Source organism: Myotis brandtii, unplaced genomic scaffold, assembly GCF_000412655.1.
Source record: "Myotis brandtii unplaced genomic scaffold, ASM41265v1 scaffold112, whole genome shotgun sequence".
NCBI lineage: Eukaryota > Metazoa > Chordata > Mammalia > Chiroptera > Vespertilionidae > Myotis > Myotis brandtii.
In genome coordinates, this window is record NW_005353838.1 from 10,197,643 (window position 1) to 10,213,794 (window position 16,152).

The 16,152-nt window shown below is 37.4% G+C and overlaps 1 protein-coding gene across 9 annotated transcripts in view; it reads left to right on the top strand.

Moving 5' to 3' along the window:
- OSBPL6 (oxysterol binding protein-like 6) overlaps window positions 1-16,152 on the top strand; it is a 173,492-nt gene that overhangs the window by 80,416 nt on the left and 76,924 nt on the right. For all 9 annotated transcript variants that reach the window (XM_005857627.2, XM_014546283.1, XM_014546308.1 and 6 more), the window contains exon 2: window positions 365-545. The gene's annotated coding sequence lies outside the window, so the exon portion shown is untranslated. The remainder of the gene's footprint in view (window positions 1-364; window positions 546-16,152) is intronic.

A 16,152-nucleotide genomic window follows, 5' to 3' on the forward strand; every position in this document is an offset into this window, starting at 1 on the left:
ACTTCATACTTCCTGTTTTTAAAAACAGGTTTATATTGAATTGGAGGATTAAGTATATTTCTGGAAGAGATACTTGGCCCCGCTTAGAATGTATTGGTAGATAAATTGAGCATTTTCTTACTCCAAACTCTGAGTAAGATGTAAATGATGTATGTTGCTTATTGCTGAGGAATGCAATGGGTAGCAATGGGTATGTCTTTGAAATTACATAAGATTGAGCAAAGGAGGCAAAAAGCTGAGATACCCTCCCTCCTCAGAAGATAAATTGGAAGGAAGTTTCTGATTGGCCATAGGCAAGTCCCCCTGAGAAACTCATGAAAGTTCTGTGGAGATGCACTACATGACTGTATTCTCTCTTTTTTAGCTCTTGCCCCTCACTGCAATACAACAAGAGAAGGAAATGAAGGAGCCACTCCTGTAATTTACCAGATAAGCCCAGCAGGGTCAATAGAGTTCCCAGTAGAAAGCTGCAGGCATCTGAGGATAAGCCACTTCGAGCAGCTTTGACCTGAAAGCCAACCTAGAAGACGGATTCCATTTACAAGGTGAGTTAGGAGGGCGCCAGCTTAAAATCAAAAGCGGGGTTTAGACTAGGCATTGTTTAATAACAGCAAGAGATTAGCAAAACATTACCTAATCACAGGTAGATCAGAACTAAAAAACATAGTAATCCTGGTTAGGCTTAGCCATCTTATTAAAAAATTCTGCTGTAATTTTTTCAAGGCTAGGAAGTAGAAAAACCACCAACGGATTTGTTAACCATTTTCTACCTGCATTGTGGCAGCATGTGGAAATAAGACCCTCTCCTCCCCTTCTTGAAGAATGAACCTACACACCTAAGAATGCTTTAGTTATATACATAGATGCACACAAGCCCACATCATGCATACACTCATTCTTAAAATGCGTCTATTTTTATAATCTTCCACAGTGAACAGGTAGACAGTTGCTTGTTTTCTTTTTGCCCGTGAGACTGAAATAACGAATTTGATACCAGCAACACTGACTATGGGTACTCTAGGCTCCTTTGATATTTGCAGTTATTATTTTCAGAGCCACGTCACATATGCTGTTTAACATCTTAGGCTCAATGACTTCAGTCTCTACAGTTTGGATGCATCCCTCCCAGTTATACGAAGCTTTCTGGGAGCGTGTGCCCCCACAGCTCTTGAGGAGCTTTTGGAAGCTGTGTATCCTCTACTCAAACTCTTATTTTTTCTGGGCTGCAGGGCTGATGGTGGTGGTGGAGACAGTTCAGACGTCTGTAATTTGGGAAATGCTTCCCAGGTATTCTCCCATTCCTACCTCCCCTTGCATGGACTGGTCCCTCGTGGTAGGGCAGAAACCAAGGCTCGGTGATTTAGTGTGATTATTATTATGTGAGAAGCTTTCTGTTTATTACTGCATTATTTAAAATTACATTTAGAGCAGAGCTTGCAAATAAGTGGCCCATAGGGTAAATTTTAGACTATAATTTTTTTAACCTGTAAACATTTCTTTTTGAAAATTGAATTAATTGCCAACATTGCTGAACAGTCTGGAAACTTCACAGAGAATCAGATACCTGGCTTCTTTTGGAAAATTAAACATCTTGTCTTGTTACAATTGAAGTTTGCTAATCTTTATCATTCCTTAAGTATCTAACCCAACCAACCTTATAGATTTATGTTACCTTCCTGGCACCTGTAGGCCTTTGTGGTCAAGATTCCTGCTTTAGGGTGGAGGCGGGCAAAGGGAGAGAAAAGGAGGGACATCTGTAATACTGTCAACAACAACAACAAAATGATTCCTGCTTTACGCATCAATTTCTTCTCTCTTAATGTGAAGTCACTCCCATGTACTTCACACATAATGCTGTTAGTCTTTATTCTCTTTTGGTATTTTATTATTTTATGTGAAATGGATATACTTTAAGAATGCTGGCTTTCTGAAGGTAAGCTGACACCTGCCGGATTTGCCTGTGAAGAAGGAAGACTCTTCCAAAAGCAGATGGTCCATTGTTCTTAGTTGGGAAATCTGATTTGATAGTAACAGAGTATGAATCATTCTTTCCAGACCTTGAGGTTGTCATCTCAGAGTCTGAAATGTCATGACTAAGGCTTCCATTGCCTGACATGATTATTTTAGTCCTAGAAAGGTGAGGAAGATTCATTGAGTTGGCTTCTTTGTGAATGACACTTGTAGGGATTTAGAGTTCATTTCCTAGCCCTTTACTCATTCTGGACACCAGAGTGAGTCAGCAAGCAATCCACTGTGCCATTTACATATGCAGACTTTTGACATTGAGAAGTCTCTCCATCAGAATCAGATATATCTTCTCCTTCCCATTTTGATCACTGTGTATTATTGGGAACTGAACTACTTACAGTGATGTTCCTGTCAATTTGGTACTGAATCAAACTTTTATATAGTAACAAAGAGCATTAGTCATGAAAGCACTTCAAATTACAGGGTCCTTATGAGGCAAAGCATTTCTCTGTCTGCATTAGCTAAACTCAAACATTAACTATTTGATCATTGTTCACAAATGGGGGGAAACGGACTCCATCTCAGAACAGCAATTCTTATCCCAACAACCCATCAACTTCAAACAGCTAGTGGCTGTTACTTAAGCAGATTTCAGGCCTCAGGATATCCATTTTTAATGTTGAAGCAAACAAGAAAACAGGCCGGCTGGGTTGGATGGTAGTGGCTGTTACTTAAGCAGATTTGAAGCAAACAAGAAAACAGGCCGGCTGGGTTGGATGCTTATTTCAGTTTACTGTCCTTCTGGCTGCATTCCTTTGCCCTATCTCATGGAATCTCTTAGGTCAGTATTGCCTAGGATCCCTTGATACTTGACCACAAGCAAAGATGAAATGTACGTGAGTCCTTTGACTATCAGGTTTAAGTTCATGGAAATAAAGTAACTGGAAATTTGTTTCCACACATTTGCTGGGTTGTGACTTGACTGAGAAATTAAACTCTTCTTTAAAAGGAAAAAGCAGGTGATTGGTATCTCATTTCCTTGACGAAATGTGTTTATTTTTATTCTTTTGTCATAGGAATTAGTTTGTTGCATGTATACTCAGAGATGCTTTCAGAAAGCCTCTTTATCTTTTTTCCTCGGAGTGCCTGTTATCAGCTTCACATTCCATTTCACTTAACTGCCTGAGAAAGGTTAGACAGGACTGCAAAAATGGAACCAAAGTAGGGAGTGCTTGGGAGCCTTTGACACATAAGACAGAAATGTGGTGAGAAAGGAAAATTCAGAAAATCATCTCACTAGTCTGCAAGTATAACATGGTTCCACAAAAACTGAAGAGGAGAAAGAATATTGGACCCCAGCATGGCAAAGAGGCAGATCATGAGACATCTCCCCCAGGTGGTGGAGATGGGGAGAATATCCAAGGAGAACTAGCAATGCAGGAGCCATTTTACCTGTCCCTGCCTTCCTCCCTGGCCATTCCTCCTGCTCTGTCTCTCAGGTGTCTCTCTTCTAAGAGACACCCAATTCTCACAGCTGAAGGGCTGAGAGGGAGGTAGCAGGCCCAAAGCCGGCTCTTCTCTCCAGGAACGAAGAGTGAGGAGGCACTGAAGTTTCCTTCTCACCCAGTTGAAAAGAATGGGAATAAGGGACCAGGAGAGAGTGTCCAGACGTAAAGTGTCCAGAGTGTCTTTCTCAATCTGGTGAGTAGGATTTTAGAAAAATGAGTCACCTAAACCTCAGAAAATTTAGATTTGAAAAATAAGTACATATATAGTAAAAGTAGAAATGAAGAAGTAATTATGTGAAAAAAGGAGAATATTGTTAATATCAAGGGTTTCATATGTAAGTAGTAGGGGAAAGGGAAATTTTTTTCTTTTTTTGCTTACAAACACTTTTATTTTTATATTGAATTTATTGGAATGATTTGGTTAATAAAATTATATAGGTTTCAGGTGTACAATTCAATAATGCATCATCACCACCCCAAGTTAAGCCTCCTTCCATCACCATTTATCCCTCCTTTACTCTCTCCTACCTCCCCCTTACTCCCCTTTCTCTCTGGTAATCACCATACTGTTATCTGTTCTATGAGTTATTGTTTTTTAATCCCTTCACCTTTTTCACCCAGCCCTCCAACTCCCCTCCCCTCTGACAGCTGTTAGTCTGTTCTGTGTATATATGAGTCTGTTTCTATTTTGTTAGTTACTTTATTTTGTTCATAATATTCCACATATAAGTGAAATCATATGGTACCTGTCTTTCTCTGACTAGCTTTTTTCACTTAGCATAATACTCTCCAGGTCCATCCTACCTTTTTATGGCTGAATAATATTCCATTGTGTAAATGTACCACAGCTTTTTATCCACTCATTTAATGATGGTCACTTAGGTTGCTTCCATATCTTGGCTATCATAAATAACACTGCAAGAGTTTTTGTTTTTAATTTTTTTTTAATTTTTCAATGTTTTTGTTTTTCTTACTATTTAAAAATTTAGAAAAATTTCAAATTTATACACAAGTAAAGAGAATAGTATGGTGAGCTCCCATATGCACACACCCAGATTCATTTATCCCTTTCCTCTTTTATTCTGAAGTCCCTAGACATAGACATGTTATATCCAACATACATGCTTCAGTATGCATCTGTTAATATGAACATTTTTCTACAAAACTATAATGGCCATTGTCACACCAAACAATTGGATGCTAATTCTTTGATATCACTTACTACCTATTCCATATTTCTCAAAATTGTCTTTTTATAGTTGGTTTAGTTACATCAGATCCAAAGTACATACATTTCATTTGGCTATTGAGCCTCTTAAGTCTCTTTTATCTGGTATGTTCCCCCCTTCCCAAGTCATTTACTTAAAGAAATCAAGCCACATGTGCAATAGAACGATCCACGTGCTGCATTTGTCCGATTGTTACTTAACCTTTTTCTCTGTCACCCAGATTATTAGAAACTGGAAGTTAGATTTAGAGGCTTGATTAGATTCAGATTCTACTTTCTGACAAGAATTCTGCTTCCATGGTGGAGTGTACTTCATTTAATATCACCCCAGGAGGCCTATATGGTCTGGTTGCCCCACTTTTAGTGATTCGAAGATTCAACAACAGAATAGCTTCAGGGAATAATATCCTGATCTATTGTGAAGTTTCCCCCATCAATTTTTTTTCAACCTATGATTTTGTTCTTTAATAATCATTGTCTGAATACATTATTTCATTAGGGATTATAAAACTGGTGATTTCTCCAACCCCTACCTCACCCCATCCTATCAGTCTTTCTGCATTTATCAGCTGGAATTCTTTTGTAAGGCACAGTGCCTTATCAACTAGCATTTGGTGACCTGAAATACAGTTCATGTAGGAAAGGCAGGGCAAGTGTTTACTACTTTGCTTTGAGTAGACCGTTTCAGAGATGGTTCTTCAGTTTCTTCAAAAGGTGATCAAAGATTTTTTTTTTTTTTTGCTGTTTTAGGGGGACAGTTCCTCTTTTCCTTGAGTGTTATTGTAAATTCATAAATTTTAAAAATATTTATTATGTTTTAATCAGTTGAAGTGATTTTGTTTTTCTGAATGCTATAAATAAAACCTTCTTTGTTCATTGGGAGCCCTTTCAAATTGGCTCCTGTATATACATGCAGAAAAGAGAAACTATCATAAGTGAATCACAGTGAATTTTTATAGACAACATTCCTATGTAATCAGCACCCAGATCAAGATACAGAACATTCCAAAGCACTCCTGTCCCCTTAGTTTCTTTAACCTGCTTCTTGGTACAACAGGCTGCCCCAAGCTCCTCTTGCTCATTTAATGTGAAGTCTAAGAGTCAACCATTCTAGGAGCTCCGATGCCTTTTAGTAGAAAATGGAATTTAGATACTACAATCTGGGCATTAGCGGTGCACAGTCTTATCGGTTGTTTTTCAAGGGACATGGTAGTAAGTGTATACACTGTATATATATACAATTTTAAAAATGAGGAGTTTATATTGATTTTTCCAAGTTAACTTTATGGAGTGTTAATATTACTGGATTTGATATTTGTGTCTCTTCTCTTATACACTGAAAATCTTGGCTTAAAATAACATTACAGAACTTATTTGCTTATCTTTTAAGTACATCAAATGGTTTCAAATGAATAGCTTAGCATTAATCCTACTTATGGTTTTATTTTTATGTAGAGAAGAAATATAGAGTTTTATATACCGTTTATTATTATCATTATTTTTGGTTTTTCAAAATTTATGCATATGGTCAGAAGATGAATTTTTCCCTCAGTCCATTTTTTTTTTATTAATGTGGATATGTTTATTGGCAGTGAGATTCAGTCCATTAAGTCTTTAGTTCACTAGATAATTTGAGTTATTGGCAACTCATTACAGCATAAGCAGGAGATGTTCCAGAAGTGACAGTGCGATTATTGTGCTCTTTAGATGGTGGATCAATATGTGCTGAATTGAATGCATGTATTAGTGTTTACTCCTCATCACAGTGCAGGCCCAGACACAGAAGAAAGGTAGACGCTCTGAATGAAGCAGAGAGTGTCCCAGCACTTTTGTTTTCTTGCTTTCTCCTATTTGACAAATGGATATTTTAGGATTGCTTATTTTGGACTGATTGCCCCCTTACTCCACCAATCCTCACCCGAGGATATGTTTTTATTGATTTTAGAGGCTGATTGCTCCGCTCCCCACCAATCCTCGCCCGAGGATATGTTTTTATTGATTTTAGAAGAATATGGGGGAGAGATAAACAGTGATGTGAAAAAAAACAACACATTGATCAGTTGCCTCCTGTACATGCCCCAATGGGGGATTGAACCACAGCCCAGGTATGTGCCTAGGAATTGAACCAGCAACCTTTTGGTGTATGGGATGGTGCTCCAACCAACTGAGCCACCCTGCCAGGGCTGGTCAAGTACTTTGATTTTGGGATTTATTTTATAACATTTTATCTTAGGAGAAATGTAAGAGTTCACTGAGAATATGGAAATAGGTAGTCTCTCCCTTTTCTTCCCTCCCTCTTTGCCATCTAACTATCCTTCCTCTCTTTTTCCGAGGATCAGGTAATTCTTTGAATGTGAAGCTGAGTGCTGGCAATGGGTAGGAAAAAGAGGGCTGCTTAATTCCTCCTTTAGTCTTTTAAATTTTTTTACCTATCTTCCTAAAAGGTCTCATTCCCAAACTACAATAAGATTGGAATCTAATATTTGTGAATTTTTAAAAATATGTTTTTTCATTTGCAAGGATGCTTAATACTTGAATTAGTCTAACTTTGAGGGTGATTTAAAATGTTACTGACTGTTTTTTATTGACTTTTTATGTTATTGACTTTTCACACTAAGTGAATAATGCTGGGAAATCCTGTATGCAGTGACTCAATAGTAGAGATCTACTTTGAAAGGCGTGGACACAGACAATAGTGTGGCAAAGGATTGGGAGGGGCTGGTGCCGGGAGGAGGGGGTCAATGGGGAAAAAACAAACAACAACAAAAAACAAAGCAGATATCTGTAATACTTTCAACAATACAGATACATTTTTTTTAAAAAAAAAAAAGAGAGAAAGGTTTGGCTTTTGAAGAACAAGGATATATCAGTAGCAATAATTCTAATCTTTGCCCCAATAAGAAGTGATTTCAGAGATGTTGGACTAGCAGATAGGCTTCCAAAATGCCAACTGTGTAAGGCTGGTGGTAGACTTTAAAGGTTTGAAATTTCAGAAACAATAATAATATAAATAGGTGTGTTGTTGTTTTTATCATGTATCTTATATCACAGCTGCTATATCTAAAGTGTTCCTCATTCATTCATCTGTTCATTTATCCAGCAAAGTCTTTTGAGTACCTATTCAGTATGTACCAGGCACTAATCTGGGCCCTGGGGTTAGAACAAGGAGAGCATGAAACATAATGGGTAAAGTCTCTAGGGATAGACAATAAGCCAATAAATAAATCATGTAACTACTGAGTAAGGTAAGTGCTGTGAGGAAAATGAAAAGAATATTGTGCTAGAAAGTGACAGCGTATGTGTCTATGCCGAGGTGACACAAGCTGAGGGGTGATTGCTGACTAAATTTTCGTGTTTAGAATACTAGATTTGAAAGTACTGTACAGTTTATTTAAACAATAACTGAAAATTTGGCACTTGAATTTATTTCCAAATGTGTAATTTTTTTCAACTGGCACTATACATAGTTAAACACTGAGATTAAAATTTCTTTTGTCAACTTCTGAAAACTAGAGAAAGTCTTGGGTGAAGGGTATATAGAAACTCCCTATAGTATATTTGTAACCTTTCTGTAAACCTAAAATTATTTCAAAATAAAACATTTAAAGAAAAAAAATAAAACATGGGTGAAAAAATACCAAAAAAACCCCAAAAAACTTATCAAATAGAGTTAATTTACATTTTTCCTTTTTATTCTTAAATTCATTCATTTTCTTAAAATTTTCTTGGACTATTTAGGATGTCATCCTTCAGGTGGGAATTAGACAATCTTTTTCACCTGGGGCTTTTAGTGAAACAGGCACCATAGAGAAAAGAACAGGGCCCATTTGGCCGTCCTTTACACCTACTAATGCCCAGTGTCAGGCTTGTTTTAACCGAGAGCAGGGCCCCACCCTCCGGGTTGTTGGTTCATTAGTGTGGATGAGCTCAATAATTTCCATTTGGGATAAGTTCCCAGGTCTCGTGTTGATCCAGGGACTACCTTTCAGAACTTCTGTAGCAAACAATTAACACTATTTTTTCCCCCAAGCTTGGGATTTGGGGAAAAGAAGCTTTTTTCATCAAGTGACATTTTAAACCATCCTTTGAATTTCTTAAACTTCCAATTAATTGTCTTTTGACAGGAGTGGATTCACTTATGACCCAGATGTCTTTTTACTGCTGGTTTTCAGTCCAATTTCTGTTGCTGTTGTCCCTTGTTCTCACTGCTCTTGGGGAGTTTTACTAAAAAAAAAAGTCCCTTTTCTGTTGTTTTTAGTGGTGTTTCGGAGTGAAATAGATCCTGTATTCTCTCTTCAAGCTTTATTCCATTTTGTGTGTCTTTTGAAGTAAGGTTTTCTTTCTTGATTTCCACAAAATCCCCTGAGGTGAGTTGGGCACAGAAGTATCTTCCCTGCATTGAGGAAGTGAAGACCTGAGACACAAAATCATGTGATCTGCTGAAAAAGAAGGCTGGAGCTCCAGCTTTCTGACACTCATTTCTTTGTTAATTCTAATGTACCATGAATATGACGCTCTTTCTGGACCTCAAATATGGTTTGTTAAGCCAGCAGGACTTCTATTCCTCCACTTTGTATCAGATCTGAAATATATTTGAGAGTAAAATAATATTAATAATTGTGTTATTTGATGATGCTCCTATATTTATGTGTAGGCTATATTTTTAATAAGGCTAGGCCACACAATCTATTTAAAGACATAAATTAGGCCCTAGTCAGTTTGGCTCAGTGGATAGAGTGTCAGCCTGCGGCTAAAGGGTCCCCTGTTTGATTCTGGTCAAGGGTACATGCCCGGGTTGTGGGCTCAATCCCCAGTAGGGGGTGTGCAGGAGGCAACTGATCAATGATTCTCTCTCATCATTGATGTTTCTCTCTCCCTTCTTCTCTGAAATCAATAAATAACAATATATTAAAAACAAACAAACAAAACACCACAGGGTATATGTAGTGGTGTACTGTTAAGTGTTTAAAAATAGGGTCTCAAAAATAAAGTGCTAATTTACATGGCTAATTTCAAGTTCCCAAGGGGACGTCTCTGAAGGCTGAGCTAGGGAGAGATGCACATGGTGGTCTCCTGAGCTGGTGCACTCACCCTGAGAGTGTGCGCAGATGACCACATTTTAATCAAATGCTGAAGAACCTGGGGCCTGGCAGTAGATCATCAGTTACTGTCAGCTGTTCCTTCCTCCTGTGACAATGAATGAGCATAATTGAAACCAATACTTATTGTGGATGCCCAAAGTAAGTTGAATTATGGGCACCCTGATATGTAAAGGTCTGCATAAACATTGCCATTCTGGAGGGATGACATTTTTAAAAAATTCTGCTTAAGGTTCCTGACCATGAAATATCTGTGATTAGGTAGATAATGGCTAGTAAATTAGGTAGGTGGCAGGTGCAGTAATTCTGTGCAACCAGGCTAGCCCATTAGTAGTGTTTTGAAAGAATTATGCTGCTGCCTGCTGCCTCTATTCCTAATCCTAATGTACAACTTGGCACCAGGAGAACAGAACCTAATAATGGCCCAGGCCTCTAGAGTACCATTAGCAGCCTGGGGATGGGGGTGTGTGTCTTTATTTGAGGACAACTAAGAGGTTTTCTTTTGGGAATGTTGAACTTTGTACAGTCTTTCTCTTCAGCTGGCTACTGAACAGATAAGGAACTCCAGTCTGCAAATCATTTGGGTTATTTTGGATTGTCTTTGAGAAAATATAGTAAAACCAAAGAACTGACATGAGGGTGGTTATCTACAGGCAGCTTGTGAGCACAATCATCTGTTCTTGATGGATATGATGGAGAACTCAAGTCTTAACTAAAATGATAAGCCCAGTAAACAATATGAGTGGTTTTTGTGGCCCATGACATTAGACTACAGTAATGAAAGTGATAGAGTCCCCACCTTCAAAAATTCTACAGAATCAATACAAAAAAGCATAGTATAATGTTTATTCAATAATATATGTATGCATAAGTATAGAAGTAATACATATTAAAGTGACAATTCTGTCTAATAGAATAGGGAAGATTTTATAAAGATGAAACCTAAGCACGAAGTAGCATAATATTAATGCCTGCATGTTATAAAAGTTATAATTGCTTATAATACAGGAACTTTCTTATTGTTGTAAAATATACATAAAATTTACCATTTTTTAAAACATTTATTCATTTATAGAGAAAGATAGGAAGAGAGAGGGAAACATTGATTTGTAGTTCCACTTATTTATGCATTCACTAGAGGCCTGGTGCACAACATTCATGCACTGGGTGAGGGGGGGTTATCCCTCAGCCCGGCCTGTACCCTCTCACAGTCCAGGACCCCTCAGGGGATGTCCGACTGCCAGCTTAGGGAGAGGCTCCTGTCACCACCGCTGCACTCGCCAGCCGTAAGCCTGGCTTCTGGCTGAGCAGCACTCCCCCTGTGGGAGCGCAAGACCACCAGAGGGCAGCTCCTGCATTGAGGGTCTGCTCCTGGTGGTCAGTGTGCATCACAGCGACTAGCCGTTTGGTCGATTTGCATATTAGGGTTTTATTACATAGGAATTTTTTTTCTTGTTCTCTATGCATTCATTGATTGATTCTTATATGTGCTTGCACTGGGGGGATCGAACCTGCAACCTTAGCATATTGGGATGACTCTCTAACCAGCTGAGCTCGTTTTAACCATTTTGAAGTGTATAGTTCAACAACATTAAATATATTCACTTTGTTCTGTAGCCATCACCACTATGGTCTGAATGTCTGTTTCCTACCAAAATTCATATGTTGAAATCCTAACCCCCAAGGTGATTCTTTTAAGAGGTGGGGGCCTTTGGGAAGGGATTAGATCATGAAGGTGGAGCTCTCATGAATGGAATTAGTGCCCTTATAAAAGACACTTTAGAGATATCCCTGTTGCCTTCCACCATGTGAGGACACAGCAACCAGATGGCCATTTATGAACCAGGAAGCAGGTTCTTACCAGACACTGAATCTGCTGGTGCCATGGTCCTGGACTTGCCAGCCCCTAGAACTGTGAGAAATAAATATTTGTTTATAAAGCCCCAGTCTGTGGTAATTAGTTACAGCAGCTGAATGGACTAAGACAGCCGCCTTCCTACTCCAAAACTTTTTCATCTTCCAAACTGAAACTCTGTATGCATTAAACATGAACTCTCCATGCCCTCCTCCTCACAGACCCTGGCAACCACCATTCTACTTCTGTCTCTATAAATTTGACTACTCTAGGTACTTCAGATAAGTTGAAGCATACAGTATTTGTCCTTTTGTGTCTGGCTTATTTCATCTAGCATAATGTCTTCATGATTCATCCATGTTGTACCACATGTCAGAATTTTCATACTTTTTAAGGCTGAATAATATCCCATTGCATGAATAGCCCACATTTTGTTTATCCATTTATCTGGGTTGCTTTCACCTTTTGGATATTATAAACAATGTGTATACAGATATCTGTTCAAATCCATGCATTAAATTCCCTTGGGTAAATACCCAGAATTGAATTACGGGATCACATGGTAATTCTATTTTTAATATCTTGAGAAACTTCCATACCATTTTCAATAGCAGTGACACCATTTTACATTCCCACCAGCAATCTAATAGGGTAATTCAGGAACATTTTTAGCCTAAGCCATTCTGCCTCCTTTGGCCAATTCTTCAGCATAACTCAAATCAGCACAGAAGCTATTGTTTTGATAGGAAATTGCTGTTGAGGACATGTGCTGTTATTTAAGTCACTGGTACCCCAGTAAGAGTTTACACACTCAACATGGATTTATGAATTGTTATTTAAGGTCACAAAGCAGAGACATTTTTTTTTATATTTCTTATTGTTGTTAAAAACTCTTTGCTCTCTGCTGACAACCAGTACCTATTATCAGTCATGGGAACCGTATTTCCAAATATTATTTTTCCTGTTAAAATATGAATTATGATAGTACCAAAGCTTCCTTTCAAAACATGTTAGCAAGGGTCAGAAACAAAGTGATGAATAAAACAGTGGCTGGAAAATCTTAGAAAATTAGCACTGGTAAAATTACTGAGTGATGGTATCAAAATGGTCTTGTCAAGAATTCATGGCACATGCTCCCATCAAAATCAAATGTTATATGATCTCTTTATAGTAAATATGTTGTACAGCTTTTATACCCATGGCTATTTTTTAACCTGTGCTGGTAACAATCATTTTAGAAATATAAACTCACAAGGATACCTTTTGATAATGTGATGAAAGCTATTGAATATTTCCCTAGGAAAATATAATACATATATTTCCACCACTTTTCATATTTCTGGGGTTTAAAGAATGCTCTAAAGCTGTTCATGAATCCCAGATTAAGAACCTCTGTAAGTTAGTGTTGTATGCCATAAGTTATGTACCATAACCTAAAAAACCTGATTTGTTGCTTAGTTTATTCATTGATTTATTAGTAAATCAAGGGTAAAGTGCAGTGAAAATATCTGTCAAATAGATTTAATAAGCCATCTAAGCCCTATTTTCCCTGCCTGTATACTGAATAACAGGAGAGTTACTGAGAGTGGATGAAAAGTACTTGGCATCCAGGACTGGCACATAGAAAGAGCCTATTATTTTTATTGGTATTTTTTCTCTGGCATGATAGAGATAGCTGGGAAGGAGGTGGTACTTTCTTCTTAGGACTTTGACCTCAAATGACGTTTTTACTGTGCTCTCTTATTACTCTGTAATTTTTTGTAAGGCCACTTATGCTTTGTTAAGTATAAAATGAGCAGATGTCCAGAGAAGAAGGATTACTTGGGGAAACAGTATAAGTGGTAGTTTGATTGTTCAGGATAAGAAGTATTCCCTGATATCTTCTAACAATAATTTTTTGAAGATTCAGTTCTGAGAACAATTCAATGCATAATGCCCAAGCGCCAGCAAACCCTAAAACAGGAGGTAAGAGTTGGACCATATTCCTGGAATCTAAAGTGCAAAATCATACTAAGTACAAAATTAAAACTAGATTGGGAAGAATATATAATTATTAAATCTAGGGGCCAATGTCCTAATTAGAAAATATGTCAGCTCAAATTATAGTTTTCTAATAAAGACATTATCACATTCTCACTTAACAGAGATTAGTGTGGTATTTGAAAATGGCTGAATCAGCTCAAATTATAGTTTTCTAATAAAGACATCACATTCTAACTTAACAGAGATTAGTGTGGTATTTGAAAATGGCTGATTTAAGCTGACTTTCAGGGAAACTTCCATATGAAAAGTTACAACTAAATAAGTAGAACAATGAATTCTTAAATTACTGGAGGAAACTAGAATCAATGTGACCTAAGGGAAGGGAAAACCTTTGGTGTACAAGGCTTTTACTTATATCTGAAATGGAAATGCCCGAGGTATAGTGAGGAACCATTTTTCCTCTTGAGTCAAGTCACATTTTGGCATAGTTTTATGTAATTTGTACAGCAGGAAGTGCTTTCCCTGTGTATCATTTGAATTGTAGGCATACATAGTTAACATTGTCTCTTTATAGTAATTTTAAAAACTTGGTTGTTACTTAATGGTTTATGAAACCCATATCTTTTTTATGTTTTCTTTTAAAAAATATGTACATTAGCACCCCCACCCCCCATGGTTTTGTGCTTTCCATGGTTTCAGTTACCCAGGGTTAACAGCAGTCCAAAAATATTAAATAGAAACTCCAAAAATAAATAATTGCATGCCATTTTATGAGTAGATGATGACCCTTGAACTTAAAGTATGAAGGTTTACTTTTTCCTGCCTTTTTTCTGTTTGCAAGATAATTTCCTCAGTTTCATCTTTCTAATCTATGTATGACTAGATTTTTCTGCAGAATCATTCTGTGCTTCACTAATATCATTTTAATTACTGCATTTAAATGTGGTGTCATTATTTGTTTTCTCGGTTTCTTACCTATGCCAGTTTCAATTGCATCTGAGTCTGTCTTATCATATTCAAAGATTCCATTTTTTATAAAAATTTTACAAATGTGTAAAGCATTTGTACTCTAAAGCTCTCTGTCTTTTGCTAGAATTAATATTCCAAATAAGCCCTCATCTATCTCTTGCACATAATAATTTTCTCTCCTTTTAGGGGAATAATTTTCCATAGTGCTTTATTGACACACATTTTTTAAAAACATTTTTCTTTGAGATCTGCTCTTTGTCAAAAGATTATTTGTGCCAGTTATCCTTGGCTCCCTTCATGTTACTTGGTTAACATTCAAATCCTCCTTTTACAATTCACCCTGGAGGTAGAATGTAGGTTTGTAGAATGTAGGTTTGTCTATTTCATTATTTAGTAAAGCGCCTTAAGAGAATGGGGAGGAATCTTGGTCATTCACAATCAGAAAACTGTCTCTTTGTATACTTTTTCTTTTTAGTTTTATAAATGACTGCACCAGAAGGCAGCCTGGGAAAGGGAGACTGTATTTTGGGGGTGCGTTGAGACATGTCCACGGTGCTCTTCCGAAGCCAAGACTGAAGAAGGCAGCGAAGGGCAAGACAGGGCCGCTTACTTGCTCTGCCTCCATGGTCTCAGAAAACACTTAACATGTGGGGAGCCTTTTCCTTATGCCTCTCCTCTTTGGGGGAAATTGGTGGAGTTGCCAGATTTTCTTCCTATCACATCACTTCACTGTCTTGAAATGGGGAGTCCTATGTGGTTTCAGATATCCTCACTTGATCCCTGAATGAAGTGAGTCCTTAGATTTTATGACATGTGGTGGCCACCGTTCCCTAGTGTAAGTATTAATGGTCTTTTTAATTTGTTTAATCCTTTTGGTCATTTTGTTGTAGGAAAATGTTTATCAGATTTTACACTTCCATCTCATGATGCTTATCTTCTTGAAATTAGTCCTTGATTTCCTTTTTCTTACCCATGAGTTAATGACCTGAAAAATACAAAAGATTGCCTACCCTCTCTTAGAAAAAAGAACTTTAATATATAATGACAATAGACATTCTTTGTTCTAATGATGATCTTGATGGAAAACTAATTTATTCTGCCCAGCAGTGCAGTGACATTTGCATTGATAAAATCAATTGATAGGAATGCCCTGCTCCAGGTGACTTGAAAAAGACAAACCATTCATAACCCAAACACTACTTAAAACAGAATCTAATATTACAGATTAATATTAGAATTAATCTATGGAGAATTATACCCTAATTTTATGAAGCTGATATTCCAAATTGAGGAAAATCTTGAGTGAGCCAGTTCTTATGACAAACCTCAGCTGTACTTGCAGAAAAGGAGGCTCTTGAGAAAGGGACGAAAAGACTTTGCTTTTCTTACAGTTTATTCTCACTTTGAGATCCTAGTGCCCCAACCAAAAAAAAGTAGGATCTTTTGCTGTAGAATCCCAAGAGTAATTCTGTGAAACTCCAGATTAAGTCACCAAGGCTGTGATGAAGATGGAAGGAGAATATTTTGATTTTTTTGGGGGGG